Source organism: Somniosus microcephalus, chromosome 1 (assembly GCF_052327205.1).
Source record: "Somniosus microcephalus isolate GS21.2 chromosome 1, FLI_Smic_1.0, whole genome shotgun sequence".
Classification (NCBI taxonomy): Eukaryota; Metazoa; Chordata; class Chondrichthyes; order Squaliformes; family Somniosidae; genus Somniosus; species Somniosus microcephalus.
The window spans coordinates 358,864,162-358,879,895 of NC_140987.1; the positions used below are offsets into that span (position 1 = coordinate 358,864,162).

Below are 15,734 nucleotides of genomic sequence, written 5' to 3' on the forward strand. Positions count from 1 at the left end.
TGCTGAAGTGTTCCCCGACTGGGAGGGAACACTCCTGCCTGGCGATTGTTGTGTGGTGTCCGTTCATCCGTTGTCGCAGTGTCTGCATGGTCTCGCCTATGTACCATGCTCCGGGGCATCCTTTCCTGCAACGTATGAGGTAGACAACTTTGGCTGAGTCACATGAGTATGTACCATGTACCTGGTGGGTGGTGTCCTCACGTGTGATGATGGTATCTGTGTTGATAATCTGGCATGTCTTGCAGAGGTTGCCGTGGCAGGGTTGTGTGGTGTCGTGGTCGCTGTTCTCCTGAAAGCTGGGTAATTTGCTGCAAACGATGGTCTGTTTGAGGTTAGGTGGCTGTTTGAAGGCGAGTAGTGGAGGCATGGGGATGGCCTTAGCGAGGTGTTCATCGTCATCGATGACATGTTGAAGGCTGCGAAGAACATGGCATAGTTTCTCCGCTCCAGGGAAGTACTGGATGACGAAGGGTACTCTGTTGGTTGTGTCCCGTGTTTGTCTTCGGAGGAGGTCTATGCGATTTTTCGCTGTGGCCCATCAGAACTGTCGATCGACGAGTCAAGCGTCATATCCCATTCTTACAAGGGTGTCTTTCAGCGTCTGTAGGTGTCCATCGCATTCCTCCTCGTCTGAGCAGATCCTGTGTTTTCGCAGGGCTTGTCCATAGGTGATGGCTTCTTTAACGTGGTTAGGGTGGAAGCTGGAGAAGTGGAGCATCGTGAGGTTGTCCGTGGGCTTGCGGTAGAGTGAAGTGCTGAGGTGTCCGTCTTTGATGGAGATTCGTGTGTCCAAGAATGAAAACGATTCTGAGGTTTAGTCCATGGTGAGTTTGATGGTGGGATGGAACTTGTTGATGTTATCGTGTAGTCTTTTCAGTGATTCTTCACCGTGGGTCCATAGGAAGAAAATGTCGTCGATGTATCTGGTGTATAGCATTGGTTGGAGGTCCTGTGCAGCGAAGAAGTCTTGCTCAAACTTGTGCATGAAGATATTGGCGTATTGGGGTGTGAATTTGGTCCCCATGGCTGTTCCGTGTGTTTGGATAAAGAACTGGTTGTCGAAGGTGAAGACATTGTGGTCCAGGATGAAGCGGATGAGTTGTAGGATGGCGTCTGGAAATTGGCTGTTGTTAGTGTTGAGTACTGAGGCTGTCGCAGCAATGCAGTCATCGTGGGGGTTACTGGTATAGAGTGCCAAGACGTCCATCGTGGCGAGGAGTGTTCCTGGTTCAACTGGTCCGTGGGTGCTGAGTTTCTGTAAGAAGTCTGTAGTGTCTCAACAGAAGCTGGGGGTTCCCTGTACGATGGGTTTCAGGATGCCCTCAACGTATCCAAAGAGGTTCTCACACGGGGTTCTGTTGCCTGATACAATAGGACGTCCGAGTGTGTTGGCTTTGTGTATCTTTGGGAGGCAGTAGAAGTCTCCCATGCAGGGAGTACGCGGGATGAGAGCGCGTAGGGTGCTTTGAAGGTCTGGATCGAAGGTCTTGATAAGTCCGTTGAGTTGGCGGGTGTGTTCTTTGGTCAGATCTGCGGGTAACTGTCTGTAGTTTTCCTGGTTGTCCGGTTGTCGGTATGCTTCTTTGCAATAGTCCATTCTGTTCTGTATGATGATGGCTCCTGCTTTGTCTGCTGGTTTGATGATGATATTGCGGTTGGCCTTGAGAGCGTGGATGGCATTGCGTTGTGCTCGGGTGACATTCTGGACTGTCTTGTGAGTGCGGCTGATGAATCTGGCGTTGATGCATCTCCTGACAGCTTGAGCATACATGTCAAGCTTAGGGCAGCGACCCTCCGGAGGGGTCCAATTTGACTCTTTCTTCTTCGGTTGCTGCACTGCGGATCCCTCTGTCTGCTGTTCCGGATCATTGATTGTCTCATTGGGTTCGCTGCTGACATCTTGGGATTTGCGGAAGAATTCCCAGAGCCTCATTCTCCTGATGAATTCCTCTGTGTCTGCCGCGAGACCAATGGGGTCCATTTTGGTGGTGGGGCAGAAATTGAGCCCTCGGCTGAGAACTTCGATTTCGTCTGGTTGAAGGGTGTGGTCGGACGAGTTGACGATGGACTTCCCTGTGGTTTCAACCGTGGTACCGGGGGAGGCTTGGTTGCTGCTGATAGTGATGCCGAGTTTCTCAAGCTTCCTGTTCTTGGTGTGCATGTAGGCAGCGTAGTTCCGTTGCCTCGTCTGTTTGGCGGTGTCTCGTAGCTGGTCTGCTGTGTCCTGAGCACAGGCTGAGAACATGGACTCTATCTTGGTTTCGAGGTTGTGGCGTCTGCTGTAGAGCTGGTGTACGAGATGGTTGAGGAGTGTGTGAGAGGTACGACGGCAGAGTCTCTCAGCGTAGTCTGTGTTGTAGGTCAACTTGAGTGGGTTCGTGATCTGTAGTCCTTTCGGGATCTTGTCTGCTTTCTTGCATCTCTGTAGAAACTTGATGTCTGTGTCGATATGTGCGATCTTCTTGGAGATCCTCTCCACTTTGAGCCGGCAGTTTGTGGTGTCGATAGTAGCCATGATGTGCAGATGCCGGTGTTGGACTGGGGTGGACAATTGTGAGAAGTCACACAACACCAGGTTATAGTCCAACAGCTTTATTTGAAATCACAAGCTTTCGGAGCGCTGCTCCTTCGTCAGGTGAAGTGAAGAGATGCATATAGAGTCATAGAGTCATAGAGTAATACAGCACCGATAGAGGCCCTTTGGCCCATCGTGTCCGCGCCGGCCATCAAGCCCTGTCTAATCTAATCCCATATTCCAGCATTTGGTCCGTAGCCTTGTATGCTATGGCATTTCAAGTGCTCATCCAAATGCTTCTTAAATGTTGTGAGGGTTTCTGCCTCCACAACCCTTTCAGGCAGTGAGTTCCAGACTCCAACCACCCTCTGGGTGAAAAAGTTCTTTCTCAAATCCCCTCTAAACCTCCCGCCCTTTACCTTGAATCTATGCCCCCTAGTTATTGACCCCTCTACTAAGGGAAAAAGCTCCTCAGCATCCATCCTATCTATGCCCCTCACAATTTTGTACACCTCAATCATGTCCCCCCTCAGCCTCCTCTGCTCCAAGGAAAACAAACCCAATCTGCCCAGTCTCTCTTCATAGCTGAAGCGCTCCAGCCCTGGTAACATCCTGGTGAACCTCCTCTGCATCCTCTCCAACGCGATCACATCCTTCCTGTAGTGTGGTGACCAGAACTGCACACAGTATTCCAGCTGTGGCCTAACCAGTGTTTTATACAGCTCCATCATAACCTCCTTGCTCTTATATTCAATGCCTCGGCTAATGAAGGCAAGTATCCCATATGCCTTTTTTACCACCTTATTCACCTGTTCCGCCGCCTTCAGGGATCTGTGTACTTGCACACCCAGATCCCTCTGACCCTCCGTCTTGCCTAGGGTCTTTCCATTCATTGTGTATTCCCTTGCCTTGTTAGTCCCCCCAAAGTGCATCACCTCGCACTTTTCCGGGTTAAATTCCATTTGCCACTGTTCCGCCCATCTGACCAACCCATCTATATCGTCCTGCAGACTGAGGCTACCCTCCTCGCTATTTACCACCCTACCAATTTTTGTATCATCTGCGAACTTACTGATCATACCTTTTACATTCATATCCAAGTCATTAATGTAGACCACAAACAGCAAGGGACCCAGCACCGATCCCTGTGGTACCCCACTGGCCACAGGCTTCCAGTCACAAAAACAACCTTCGACCATCACCCTCTGCCTTCTGCCACTAAGCCAGTTTTGTATCCAATGTGCCAAGGCACCCTGGATTCCATGGGCTCTTACCTTCTTGACCAGTCTCCTGTGCGGGACTTTATCGAAGGCCTTACTGAAATCCATGTATACCACATCCACTGCGTTACCCTCATCCACACACCTAGTCACCCCCTCAAAAAATTCAATCAAATTAGTCAGACATGATCTTCCCTTGACAAAGCCATGCTGACTATCCCTGATTAATCCTTGCCTCTCCAAGTGGAGACAAATTTTGTCCCTCAGAATTTTTTCCAATAATTTTCCTACCACTGATGTTAGGCTCACTGGCCTGTAGTTCCCCGGTTTTTCCCTACTACCCTTCTTGAATAATGGTATGACATTAGCGGTTCTCCAGTCCTCTGGCACATCCCCTGTGGCCAGAGAGGTCCTGAATATATGTGTTAGAGCCCCCGCAATCTCTTCCTTTGCCTCACACAGCAGCCTGGGATACATTTCATCCGGGCCTGGGGATTTATCCATTTTTAGGCCAGCTAAAACCGCCAATACCTCCTCCCTCTCGATGTTAATATGTTCGAGCATATCACAGTCCCCCCGCCCTATTTCTATGTCTACATCGTCCTTCTCCATAGTGAAAACAGATGCAAAAAATTCATTTAGAACCCCTCCTACATCTTCCGGCTCCACACACAGATTGCCACTTTTGTCCCTAATGGGCCCTATTTTTTCCCTAGTTATCCTCTTACCCTTAATATACTTATAGAACATCTTAGGATTTTCCTTTATTTTGCTCGCCAGTGTTATTTCATGGCCCCTCCTTGATCTCCTAATTTCTTTTTTAAGTATCCCCCTGCACTTTTTGTACTCCTCTAGGGCTTCCTCCGTCTTTAGCCTTTTGTATCTACCAAAAGCCCTCCTTTTTTCCCTAATCCATTCACGTATATCCCCTGACATCCAAGGTTCCCTGTGGTTTTTGGAACCACTCTTGACCTTTACGGGAACATGTTGCCATTGTATGATCTCAATCTCCCTTCTGAAAGCCTCCCATTGCTCCGATGCGGATTTTCCTACAAGTAGCTGATCCCAGTCCATTTTGGCCAGATCCTGCCTTATCCTATTAAAATCGGCCTTCCCCCAATTTAGAACCTTTATTTCCGGCCCATCCCTGTCCTTTTCCATGACCACCTTAAATCTTACCATATTATGGTCACTATCACCAAAGTGCTCACCTACTAGCACTTTTTCCACTTGGCTGGCCACATTCCCTAGAATTAGGTCCAGTACCGCCCCCTCTCTTGTAGGACTTTCTACATGCTGGCTCAAAAAGCTCTCCTGGATGCACTTTAAGAATTCTACACCCTCTGAGCCTTTCACACTCTGACTATCCCAGTTAATATTGGGGAAGTTGAAATCCCCCATTATTATTACCCTATTATTTGCACATTTCTCTGAGATTTGCCTACATATCTGTTCCTCTATCTCCCCCTAACTGTTTGGAGGCCTATAGTACACTCCCAGCAAAGTGCTTGCCCCCTTTTTGTTTTTAAGCTCCACCCATATGGCCTCATTAGAGGAACCTGCTAATATATCATCCCTCCTTACTGCAGTAATTGACTCCTTACTTAATATTGCGACACCCCCTCCTCTTATACCTCCCCCTCTGTCTCGCCTGAAGATTCTGTACCCCGGAATATTGAGCTGCCAGTCTTGCCCCTCCCTCAACCATGTCTCCGTGATAGCAACAATATCATACTCCCATGTGTTTATCAACACCTTCAGTTCATCCACCTTATTTGCAAGACTCCTTGCATTAAAATAGATGCCATCCAGCCTTGCCCTTATATATTTGCCCTGTCTACCAAGCTGACTTGTTTTTTCTCTATAATTGGCAGCACATCACCCCCTATTTCAGCTCCCCTCTGTACCCCATCCCCCTGCCAAGTTAGTTTAAACCCCCCCCAACAGTGCTAGCAAACCTCCCCGCAAGGATATTTGTCCCGCTCTGGTTCAGGTGCAACCCGTCCGACTTGTACAAGTCCCACCTTTCCCAGAAGCAGGCCCAGTGATCCAGGAAAGTAAAACCCTCCCCCCTACACCAACTCTTTAGCCACGCATTCATCTGCTCTATCCTCCCATTCCTATACTTACTAGCACGTGGCACTGGGAGTAATCCAGAGATTACAACCTTCGAGGTCCTGCTCTTTAATCTGTTACCTAGCTCCCTAAATTCTTGATGCAGGACCCCATCCCCCTTCCTTCCTATGTCGTTGGTCCCAATGTGGACCACGACCTCTGCCTGCTCCCCCTCCCCCTTAAGAATGCCCTGTAGCCGCTCAGTGACATCCCAGACCCTGGCCCCAGGGAGGCAACAAATCATCCTGGAGTCACGTTTGCGGCCACAGAAACGCCTATCTGTTCCCCTTACGATAGAATCCCCTACCACTATTGCTCTCCCACTCTTTTTCCTCCCTTTCTGAGCAGCAGAAGCGTCCCTGGTGCCAGGAAGCTGGCCGCTGCTGCCTTCCCCTGGTGAGTCATCCCCCTCAACAGTATCCAACTTGGTATACTTGTTTGAAAGGGGGATGTCCGCAGGGGTTCCCTGCACTTCCTGCCTGCCTCTGTTGCTCCGCCTGATGGTCACCCCCTGTGCAGCCCTACCCTGAGGCGTGAACAACTCGCTAAACGTGCTATCCACGACCCTCTCAGCATCGCGCATGCTCCAAAATTCATCGACCCGCAGCTCGAGCGCCGCAATGCGGTCTACAAGTAGCTGCAGCTGGATGCATTTCCCGCACACATGGTCGTCAGGGACACTGGCAGCGTCCCTGATTTCCCACATGGAGCAAGAGGAGCAGAACACGGGTCTGAACTCTCCTGCCATGACTTACTCCTTTAATTAATTAAAAAATTTATTCAATACCCCAGTTACAGGTATACTCTAGGGCGCTTTATTTACCAACTGTCCCCACTACACCAGAGACCCTAGAAATTTAACACCACAGAAGTCAAGCTTGTATTGAAAAGAGAGAAATACTCACCAACCAATCACTTACCTGCTCCCTGGTGACGTCACACTCTGATTACTTTTTACCTCTCTCCTCTGCTGTTGATTTGGTATGCCTCGCCTCTCTCCGGTATTTGTACCCGGCTCCTCCTCGCTGCTCCCGCTGCTCCGAGTGGTCTCGGGCCTCGCCTCTCTCCGGTATTTGTACCCGGCTCCTCCTCGCTGCTCCCGCTGCTCCGAGTGGTCTCAGGCCTCGCCTCTCTCCGGTATTTGTACCCGGCTCCTCCTCGCTGCTCCCGCTGCTCCGAGTGGTCTCGGGCCTCGCCTCTCTCCGGTATTTGTACCCGGCTCCTCCTCGCTGCTCCCGCTGCTCCGAGTGGTCTCGGGCCTCGCCTCTCTCCGGTATTTGTACCTGGCTCCTCCTCGCTGCTCCCGCTGCTCCGAGTGGTCTCGGGCCTCGCCTCTCTCCGGTATTTGTACCCGGCTCCTCCTCGCTGCTCCCGCTGCTCTGAGTGGTCTCGGGCCTCGCCTCTCTCCGGTATTTGTACCCGGCCCCTCCTCGCTGCTCCCGCTGCTCCGAGTGGTCTCGGGCCTCGCCTCTCTCCGGTATTTGTACCCGGCTCCTCCTCGCTGCTCCCGCTGCACCTCGGCAGAAAGATAATCACAGCAATCAAAGGTGTGGATGGTGTCCAAACAGGTCAGTCAGGAAAACATTACATCAAAGAACAATGAGGTGGGGTCACAAGGGGTCAAATGTTGCAGATGCTGGGGTCTGTATGAAAAACAAAAAACAAACAAAAAACACCATCCACACCTTTGATTGCTGTGATTATCTTTCTGCCGAGGTGTGATAAAGGGCAGTTAGAAAGATTACCTGTAATCATCTGGCTGTGTTCTCTGACTATATATGCTGTGCCTATATGCATCTCTTCGCTTCACCTGATGAAGGAGCAGCGCTCCGAAAGCTTGAGATTTCAAATAAAGCTGTTGGACTATAACCTGGTGTTGTGTGGCTTCTCACAACCTATTTTGAGCTACTGGCATTGACCAGTTTCACCCCCGATGTGTTCTCCTTTCAATGAACAGGGCAAATCTCAGATTTTCAATAAAAAGGGTTAACACATAACCCTTTTATTTCTCGATCCTGGATCTTGAATCCAGCTCAACATTGTTGATGAAAATGTCCTCTTTCTGCCAGTTGGAAGTGCGCTATGTGAAATGAGTTTGCATAGTCTTCTCACGTTTTCTGCTGGACACAGCCCACAGCATAATACTGCTTCAAATTCAGCATAAATTGGCACTAAATAGCCAGTCTCTGAACAGTCATAAGGATGGCTGGTGTGGGAAGTTGAACAATTTGCACGGATGTAGTAAAAAAATTCTCTTTCAAGGCTGGGACTAAGGCACATTATTAAATGGAGCCAACCACTGTTGTTTGCTGAGCTATACTGTATCTGGTCTGGGAGAGACTGCTGCTGACAAATGAGAAATCAGCAGCACAAACAAATTCACCTTGCTGAGCACAAAACTTACTCCAATTCTTAGTTTATATATAAGTAAGAGTCAGTATAAGGTTTTAAATGCTGCTGAAATAACCTTGTTCTCTCTTGATAGGATATAGCTCCTTGCACTGCCCACAAATTACTTTTTTGGGAACTTGGCCATGTTGGACTTGCTAAGTTCAGTCTATAAATTGAATTGTATTTTGAACTGGTTGCTCCAATCAATTTCCTTTCTGGATGAAAACTGTCTGTATAGGCAGTTCCCCCACACCCCGCCCCACCCCACCCCAGTCAATCAGAGACTGATTTAACCCTTTATGGGCCTCCGCCAGCCCAGAAAAAAGAGGATGGAGGAAGTAGATAACAAAAGGTAGGAACATTGGGAAAGATGTCACGTTTTGTGCTCCAAGTGGGGAGCAGCGCTCGCAGGGTGTTCATCTTGGGAAATGGTGGGCACACCGCATATGAGTTCCACCTATTCATTTTAATAGAATTATAGAATTTTACAGCACATGAGGAAGCTATTCACTGCATCGTGCCTGAAAGAGCTATCCATTTACTCCCACTGCCCTGTTCTTTCTCCATGCCTTTTTAAATGTTTCTTTTTCAAATATTTATCCACTTTCCCATTCAAGCTATTATGGATTCTGCTTTCACCACTGCTTCTGGTAAGGAATTCTCTAACAACCCTCTATGTTAAAAAGAGCTTCTCCTAACCTCCCTTTTGGTGACCATCTTAAACCTGTGCCCTCTCGTTACTGATGCACTAACCAGTGGAAATAGTTTTTGCTGATTTTATCTTATCTAAACCCTTTGTAATTTTGATTACCTCGTTTAGATCTTCTCTTCCTTCTTTGTTTTAAGGAAAAGAGATTCCCTGTAACTAAAGACTCCCATCCCTAGTATCATCATAGCGAATCTCTTCTGCACACTCTCCATGACCTTGTCAGCCTTCCCAAAGGAAGGCACTCAAAACTGGAGGCAGAATTCTAACTGTGCCCTAATGAATGATGTTTATAGATTTAGCATTACATCTTTGCTTTTGTACTCTATACCCCTACTTAAAAACCTAGGATCCTATACATTTTTTTAAGGCTTTATCAACATGTCCTCCCACTTATTAAGATCTGTGTATCTGTTTAAAAGCCTGTAGTTTCCGGGGATACTTTGGGCCATAATTTACTGTAAAAAATAACAGTGAGGCTAATAGTGCTCACCGTTATTTATGCGCAAATCGGACAACAACTTCAGGTGAGTGCAGATGCGTGGTTAAACGTGAAAATCTGGAAGTTGCTGTCTGAGATGCACCACTCCTTCGCATGCTGTGCAAAAACCAACATCTCACTGTCTGGCTCCCCATTCAAATCTATCGAATGCCATGAAGTTCCTGTACTGATGTCATAGATATGGACCAAATTCACCACAAAAAAGTTAGGGCTTGTCCATTTCAGTCTAAAGTATCCTTTTTAATGGTGTGATAAGTCTTAATTACTGCTGAACAACCTCTCTGGCATGGAAAATGAACTTTTACAAGTGTGGGGTCGTATTTCTTCAGCTTTTAACTGTTGTTGATTTAATAAGAAAATATTTTATTTATTTCTGTCTCTTTTTTCTTTCTCTCCCAATCCAACTTTTCTTTCCCTCTCTTTAGTTCATAATTTGCAGTTGGTGGTGAAGCAAAGGCGTTCACCACTGGCCCTGAAGTAAGCTTCCCACAAAGATCTCGTGATCTCTGTGGCGAGAGGTTCAGCTTTTCACATGTGCAGTTGAGATCAGCATAAGTTAATGGAGAATCCCTAACGTGAGCTGCTTTGATGTCAAGCTGTCTAAGCATCCAATCACAATGCAGAATTCTCACAGACCAAGAATCAGGATGTCAGTAAGCTTGAGGAACAGCACCTCATCTTTCAATTAGGCACTCTACAGCCCTCTGGACTCAACATAGAGTTCAACAATTTTCAGATCATAACCTCAGCCCCTTTCACATATATATATTTTCTTTTTTTTATCCACACTTTTTGTTTGGCTTTTTTTTCTTCCCTCCCACATGGCAGCTGTCCTTCATTCTGCCAGCGCAATTCACACTTCATCTAGAGCCATCCTTTATTCCATAACCTGTCCCATTACCACCTCCTCTTGCATTGAATATCTCTCATTGTCTCTCAATGTCTCTTAATCTCGCCTGCTTTCTATCCTATCACTGACATTCCCTTTTGTTCTTTCATCCCCTCCCCCTTTTCCCAGCCCCTAAACTTGCTTTCCATTTCCTGCTTTTTTTCCATTTCTGACGAAAGGTCTTCGACCTGAAACGTTAACTCTGTTTCTCTCTCCATGGATGCTGCCTGGCCTGCTGAGTTTTTCCAGTGTTTTCTGTTGTTATTTCGGATTTACAACATCCGCAGTATTTTGCTATTGTATTAAGTCAGTAAGCTCCTTTGATTCTAACTTTTTAAAAATGTTATACAGTAGAGAGCAAAACAAAGATTGGGGCTCTCACATGGGGAAAAGGCAAACCTGAAATAAAGATGAACGAACTTTTTGTTAAATTAAAAAATTAAAGTTTTATCAAAAATTTAAATTTTTATTAAAATAGATACATTTGACACTCCACAAAATTAAAATGAGTTTTTCAGGGCCATAATGTTTGTTTAGCAGTCAATACGCTGTAAAAACCCCAGTTACACCTAATCCAAAAGGGTTTAACTTTTAATGGGGTATTTAACAGCGATATTACCATGGAAGAGCCAAAGTCAGTTTCCCTGATTTGATAGATTACACTGATTGCCAGCTGGGGGGTGCCACACTGCAGCCATTGTCGGAGCAGTGATTGACTGACCACAACTTCAGGATTTCCGCATTAGAATGCGCATGCGCTACACCCTGAAGTTGTGGTCAGTTTCAAAGGGGTAATAACAGCGAATGCTATTCGTTCACTGTTAATACCTACTGCAAATTTTGCTTTCTGTACTTGATTTGACATTGAATTCACTATTCTAACTTACACTTCCTGATTCAGACTCTGTGCTGTTCATTCGCAATTCTTCAATCTGATTTGTTAAGGAGACACACAGTTGCTTGTCCTGTTCACATAAGTCCCAGATGCCCTGTAGGGGGTGCTGCGCCATTTCAAACTCACTTACAACAACTTCCACTGCAAAGTCTTATGGAAATTAAACAGGCAAGGGCAAGTCTAACAAACAACGGGTGTCGCCAGCTACAGTAAATACTGGCCAATTGTCTGCTTCCTGCTGAGAAAAGCAAATTGTGAGTTAACCCGACCATTTAAACTTGTGTGTAAGTAAAAGATGAATTAAAAGTCACACTTTGAGTAACAATTAATGAACAATATAAAACAAAAGTGAAAATATCTATATATATAAAGCGATGCTTCTGTCTGTCCTTCTGTCCTTCTGTCTGTCTGTCATCACGTGTGCGTCTGTCTGGTATGCGCTCGAAAGTTATAGAGCGTAACTACGCGTGCGTTACGTCGAAAGAAAGCTTACCTTTCCAAAACGGTCTTAAACGTATTTACGTTTCGGCCGGGCAAAAATCGCGCCTGCGGTATCCGAAAAACCTTCAACATTCCGCTCATTAGCATCTCATTATCCACTCATTAGCGACAGAGTGACCTCGAGGTCTTATCGTTCTGAACCGAGGTGAGTAGCCGCCATCTTGCTTCCATTCTTTTTCCTGCTTTCTGCGTCTTTCTTTTCAAATATACATTTCCAGCAAAATAAAATTGAATTTATTAAATTGTTTTAAAAAAAACTTCATTCATTTGTAAATATTTTCTCTAACCTGAAGATTCTTTTTCCTACCTTTCCCCGTTTTTGTTAGGCCTGAAAGCCTGGGTGTTTCTTGCCCAGCCAGGCCCGACCTAAGTAATTCTCCCACGGCTTCTGCTAAGCTCCTCACCACCCCCCCGTGTCACGTTTCCCGGGGCAACGGCGTCAGCCACGAGGGTCAGGGTGCGCGCGCAGCAGGAGCAGCTGAGACGCGGCGTCTCTCTCTGTTCCGCGTTCGGCTCGGGCGGGGGGGCGGGGCTCTTGGGAGTGCAGATCTCGGCCGGGGCTTGGTGAGCGGGAAGGGTTACCCCGGCAACCGGGCCCGCCGGCCGTCTCTCACAGACGCAATCGGCGGACTTCAAGCCGGCTCGGCTGGGGGGGCGGGGCTCGTAGAGCGGGGCTCTCAGGAGTGCGGGGCGGGGTGGGGTGGGTGGGGCTCTCGGGAGTGCGGGGCGGGGCGGGATGGGGCTCGGAGAGCGGGGCTCTCGGGACTGCGGGGCGGGCGGGGTTCGGTGAGTGGGGCTCTCGGGAGTGGAGTGCGGGGCGGGGCGGCGCGGCCGGTGCTCGGGAGGATGGGGGCTCGGAAGGGGGGGAAGGGTTACCCCGGCAACCGGGCGTGGCCGTCTCTCAGCCTCAAGCCGGCTCACGCCTGTTCTCGGGGCTTGGCTCCATTTGCGGCCGCGGGCCACTCGCCCTCTCTCTCTCCTTCCCTCTGCCTCTCTCCCCCCCTCCTCAACCCCTCCTCTCCCCCCCTCCTCTCCCCCCCTCCTCCCCTCCCCCCCTCCCCGCCCTCCTCCCCCCTCCCCCCCTCCACTCCCCTCCCCTCCTCGCCCTCCTCCCCCTCCCCTCCCCCCTCCCCGCCCTCCTCCCCCCTTCCCCTCCCCCCTCCCCGCCCTCCTCCCCCTCCCCTCTCCCCTCCTCCCCTCCCCCCTCCATCCCCCCCTCCCTCCCCTCCCCGCCCTCCCCCCCTCCCCGCCCTCTCCCCCTCCCCGCCCTCTCACCCCTCCCCGCCCTCTCCCCCTCCCCGCCCTCTCCCCCTCCCCGCTCTCTCCCCCTCCCCGCCCTCTCTTCCCCCCAGTCGCTCTCTCTCTTCCCCCCAGTCGCTCGCTCTCTTCCCCCCAGTCGCTCTCTCTTCCCCCCAGTCGCTCTCTCTCTCTCTTCCAACAACAACATGCCCTCGAAAAAGCCTCGGCACCGCCGGGCACTTCAGCTAGTAAAGTATAAATGAAAAATAAAGTTGGAAGAAGAGAGTGGGGGAAGAGAAGCTGTGGCAAATTGCAATCATAACAATGTGATCATGGCCTGGAATTGGAATGACCCTCCTGATGTCTTCCATGAAGTTGCAGCAGTAGACCTCAAAATTTCGAGTGTCTTCAATAAGATGTGGCATCCTAGCCGTAGAGCTGAGACCGTAGCCTCTTAAAGGACGTCTGCTGAGCTGCTGAACAGAACACAAGCATTGGCTCATGATAAATGGATATTCATTTTATCTCAAACACCCATACAGAAGTCTTTCACAGAAATATTCAGCCACCTCTGCTTTTTGTTTCCCCTGACTTGGTGAATGCTATCAAAAGTGATGCATTCTTTGATGGGTGGTTACACAGTGGTTAACTCTCCATCTGGAAAGACAAGCCGTGACTGAATCACGACAGGCAGATATAGACAGAATTGGAAGTGGGCGGACAGATGGTGTGTTATCTTCAGCGCTGAGAAGATCAACTCAATAACTCTGTCAAGAAAGATTAAGTATAATGTTGCACACCTACCTCTACTCTATAAACACTCTTCAGTTACCACGTTCAACTTCTCAGCTTGATAATCACATCTGATTTGTGCCAGGCAAGCAAGTGTTCAAGATTGTTAGAAAAGTTTAAAGAAATACTTATTCTTGGGATGTGAGCAGCAATGGCGAGTCAAGATTAATTGCTCATCTCTAGATGCCTTGAAGGTATTAAGGGTCAACCATGTAATGCGAGACTTGAGTCACGTGTACGCCAGACCAGGTAAGAGTGGCAGATTCCCTTCCCTGAAGGACATTAGTGAATCAGTTGGGTTTTTACAACAATCGACAGCTTTCACCAACATTTTCTGATGTTTTTCATTGGTGACGGTTATCTTTGGCTGCACATCATTATGTTACCAAACATTAAAATGAATTTATAGAATCATAGAATCATAGAATAGTACAGCACAGAAGGAGGCCATTCATCCCATCGAGTCTGCGCCGGCACTTTCAAAGAGCAATCCAGTTAGTCCCACTTCTCCGCTCTTTCCCCATATCCCTGCAATTTTTCTCCTTCAAGTATTTACCAAATTTCCTTTTGAAGGCTACAACTGAATCTGTATCCACCACCCTATCAGGGAGTACATTCTAAATCCTAACCACCCATTGCGTAAAAAAGTTCTTCCTTATGTCGTCTCTGGTTCTGGTATCTAAATCCTTCATGATTTTAAACACCTCTTAGCCTTTGCTGCTCCAAGGAGTGCAACAAGGATTTATATTTGTAAAGGCAAAACCTGAAACTAAGAGTGTCTTTTCAAGCATATATTGTCTTTGAAATATACATTTTCTGTTTGTCCTCCTTCCCCTTCTCTTTTGAAAGCATTGATTCCTTGCTAGGATATAATTCCTCAGATGCTGTGTACATTCTTCTATCTTCTCCAAAGATCCATTTTTGTATGAGCTTTGATGGTGAGTGTCAGTGGCTGGCTTATGAGGGGAGTATCACAGGCAAGCTTGAATCTGTTCTCACTCAATGCCCACACATGTACAACTTTCAGCAGGGGTTGCGAGACAGCAATCAGGAGTGGAAACCCTGACCAATTTCCCCCTCTCTGACCCAGAGGCACAGAAGGAAATTGTAGCATCCTTACCACTGCCCTATCAGAGATCAGCAAACAGCATAGACTGGGGATCAAATTGGGACCGTACTGGTTTGCATGGCTCAGTTTCTCACAGGCTAAGCTCACAGAGCTATTGGAAAGCTCCAATATGCCTCTGCTTTGACTATTCTGGTACCTCATAAAGCAATTCAGTGTCTTCAGCAGTGGTATTATGTGTATGGACTAAAATATTCTACAATAAATGAAAATGACCCTTATTGATAGTGATAAATAGAACTGGCTTCTATATAAATCAATATGGGAAATTTGGACTTTTAGAAATGTATGTACTTAAATGAGATATACACGTTTCATAACTAAAGCTGATTGCACTTCAGCTTAAAAAGATGTATCTATTTATCTGAGGCACCATAAATGACATTGATTGTTAACACAAACAAAATGTTATGACCCGGTTTCTATCCTGGATGAAAATACTGAATGCATTGAATTTGGTTTCATCATAAATGCAACTTGGTTTCCATCTAGGGTTTGGTTTATACAATAAAAGCTGTCTAAATCCAATAGATTTAACAACCGTGATTGATTTAATTTATGCAATCATTTCCCATGGAACAGAATGTAGATCCTAATATGGCATATAGTGTGCTAATGAAAAACATTTGCTGGCTTTCATCCAAATATTTGCACCATGTTGGAGTTTGTCATTTAATTCCCTGCCCCCTCCCTTTTGGTTCCTCTACCTCACATGCAATTCTCCAGCCAAGAGGGCAGATAACAGACACTCTACTTTGTGAGCCATGTCCTCAATACTTGATCCAAGGTGACTTCTCCTTTGGTTTTTCTTATGTGCAAGTATTTTGGTTCCACTTAATATGT

The 15,734-nt window shown here is 47.5% G+C and overlaps 1 pseudogene; it reads right to left on the reverse strand.

Moving 5' to 3' along the window:
• Positions 1–844: 844 nt before the first annotated feature.
• On the reverse strand, positions 845–1,933 carry LOC147124999 (uncharacterized; annotated as a pseudogene).
• Between the last annotated feature and the right edge of the window lie 13,801 nt (positions 1,934–15,734).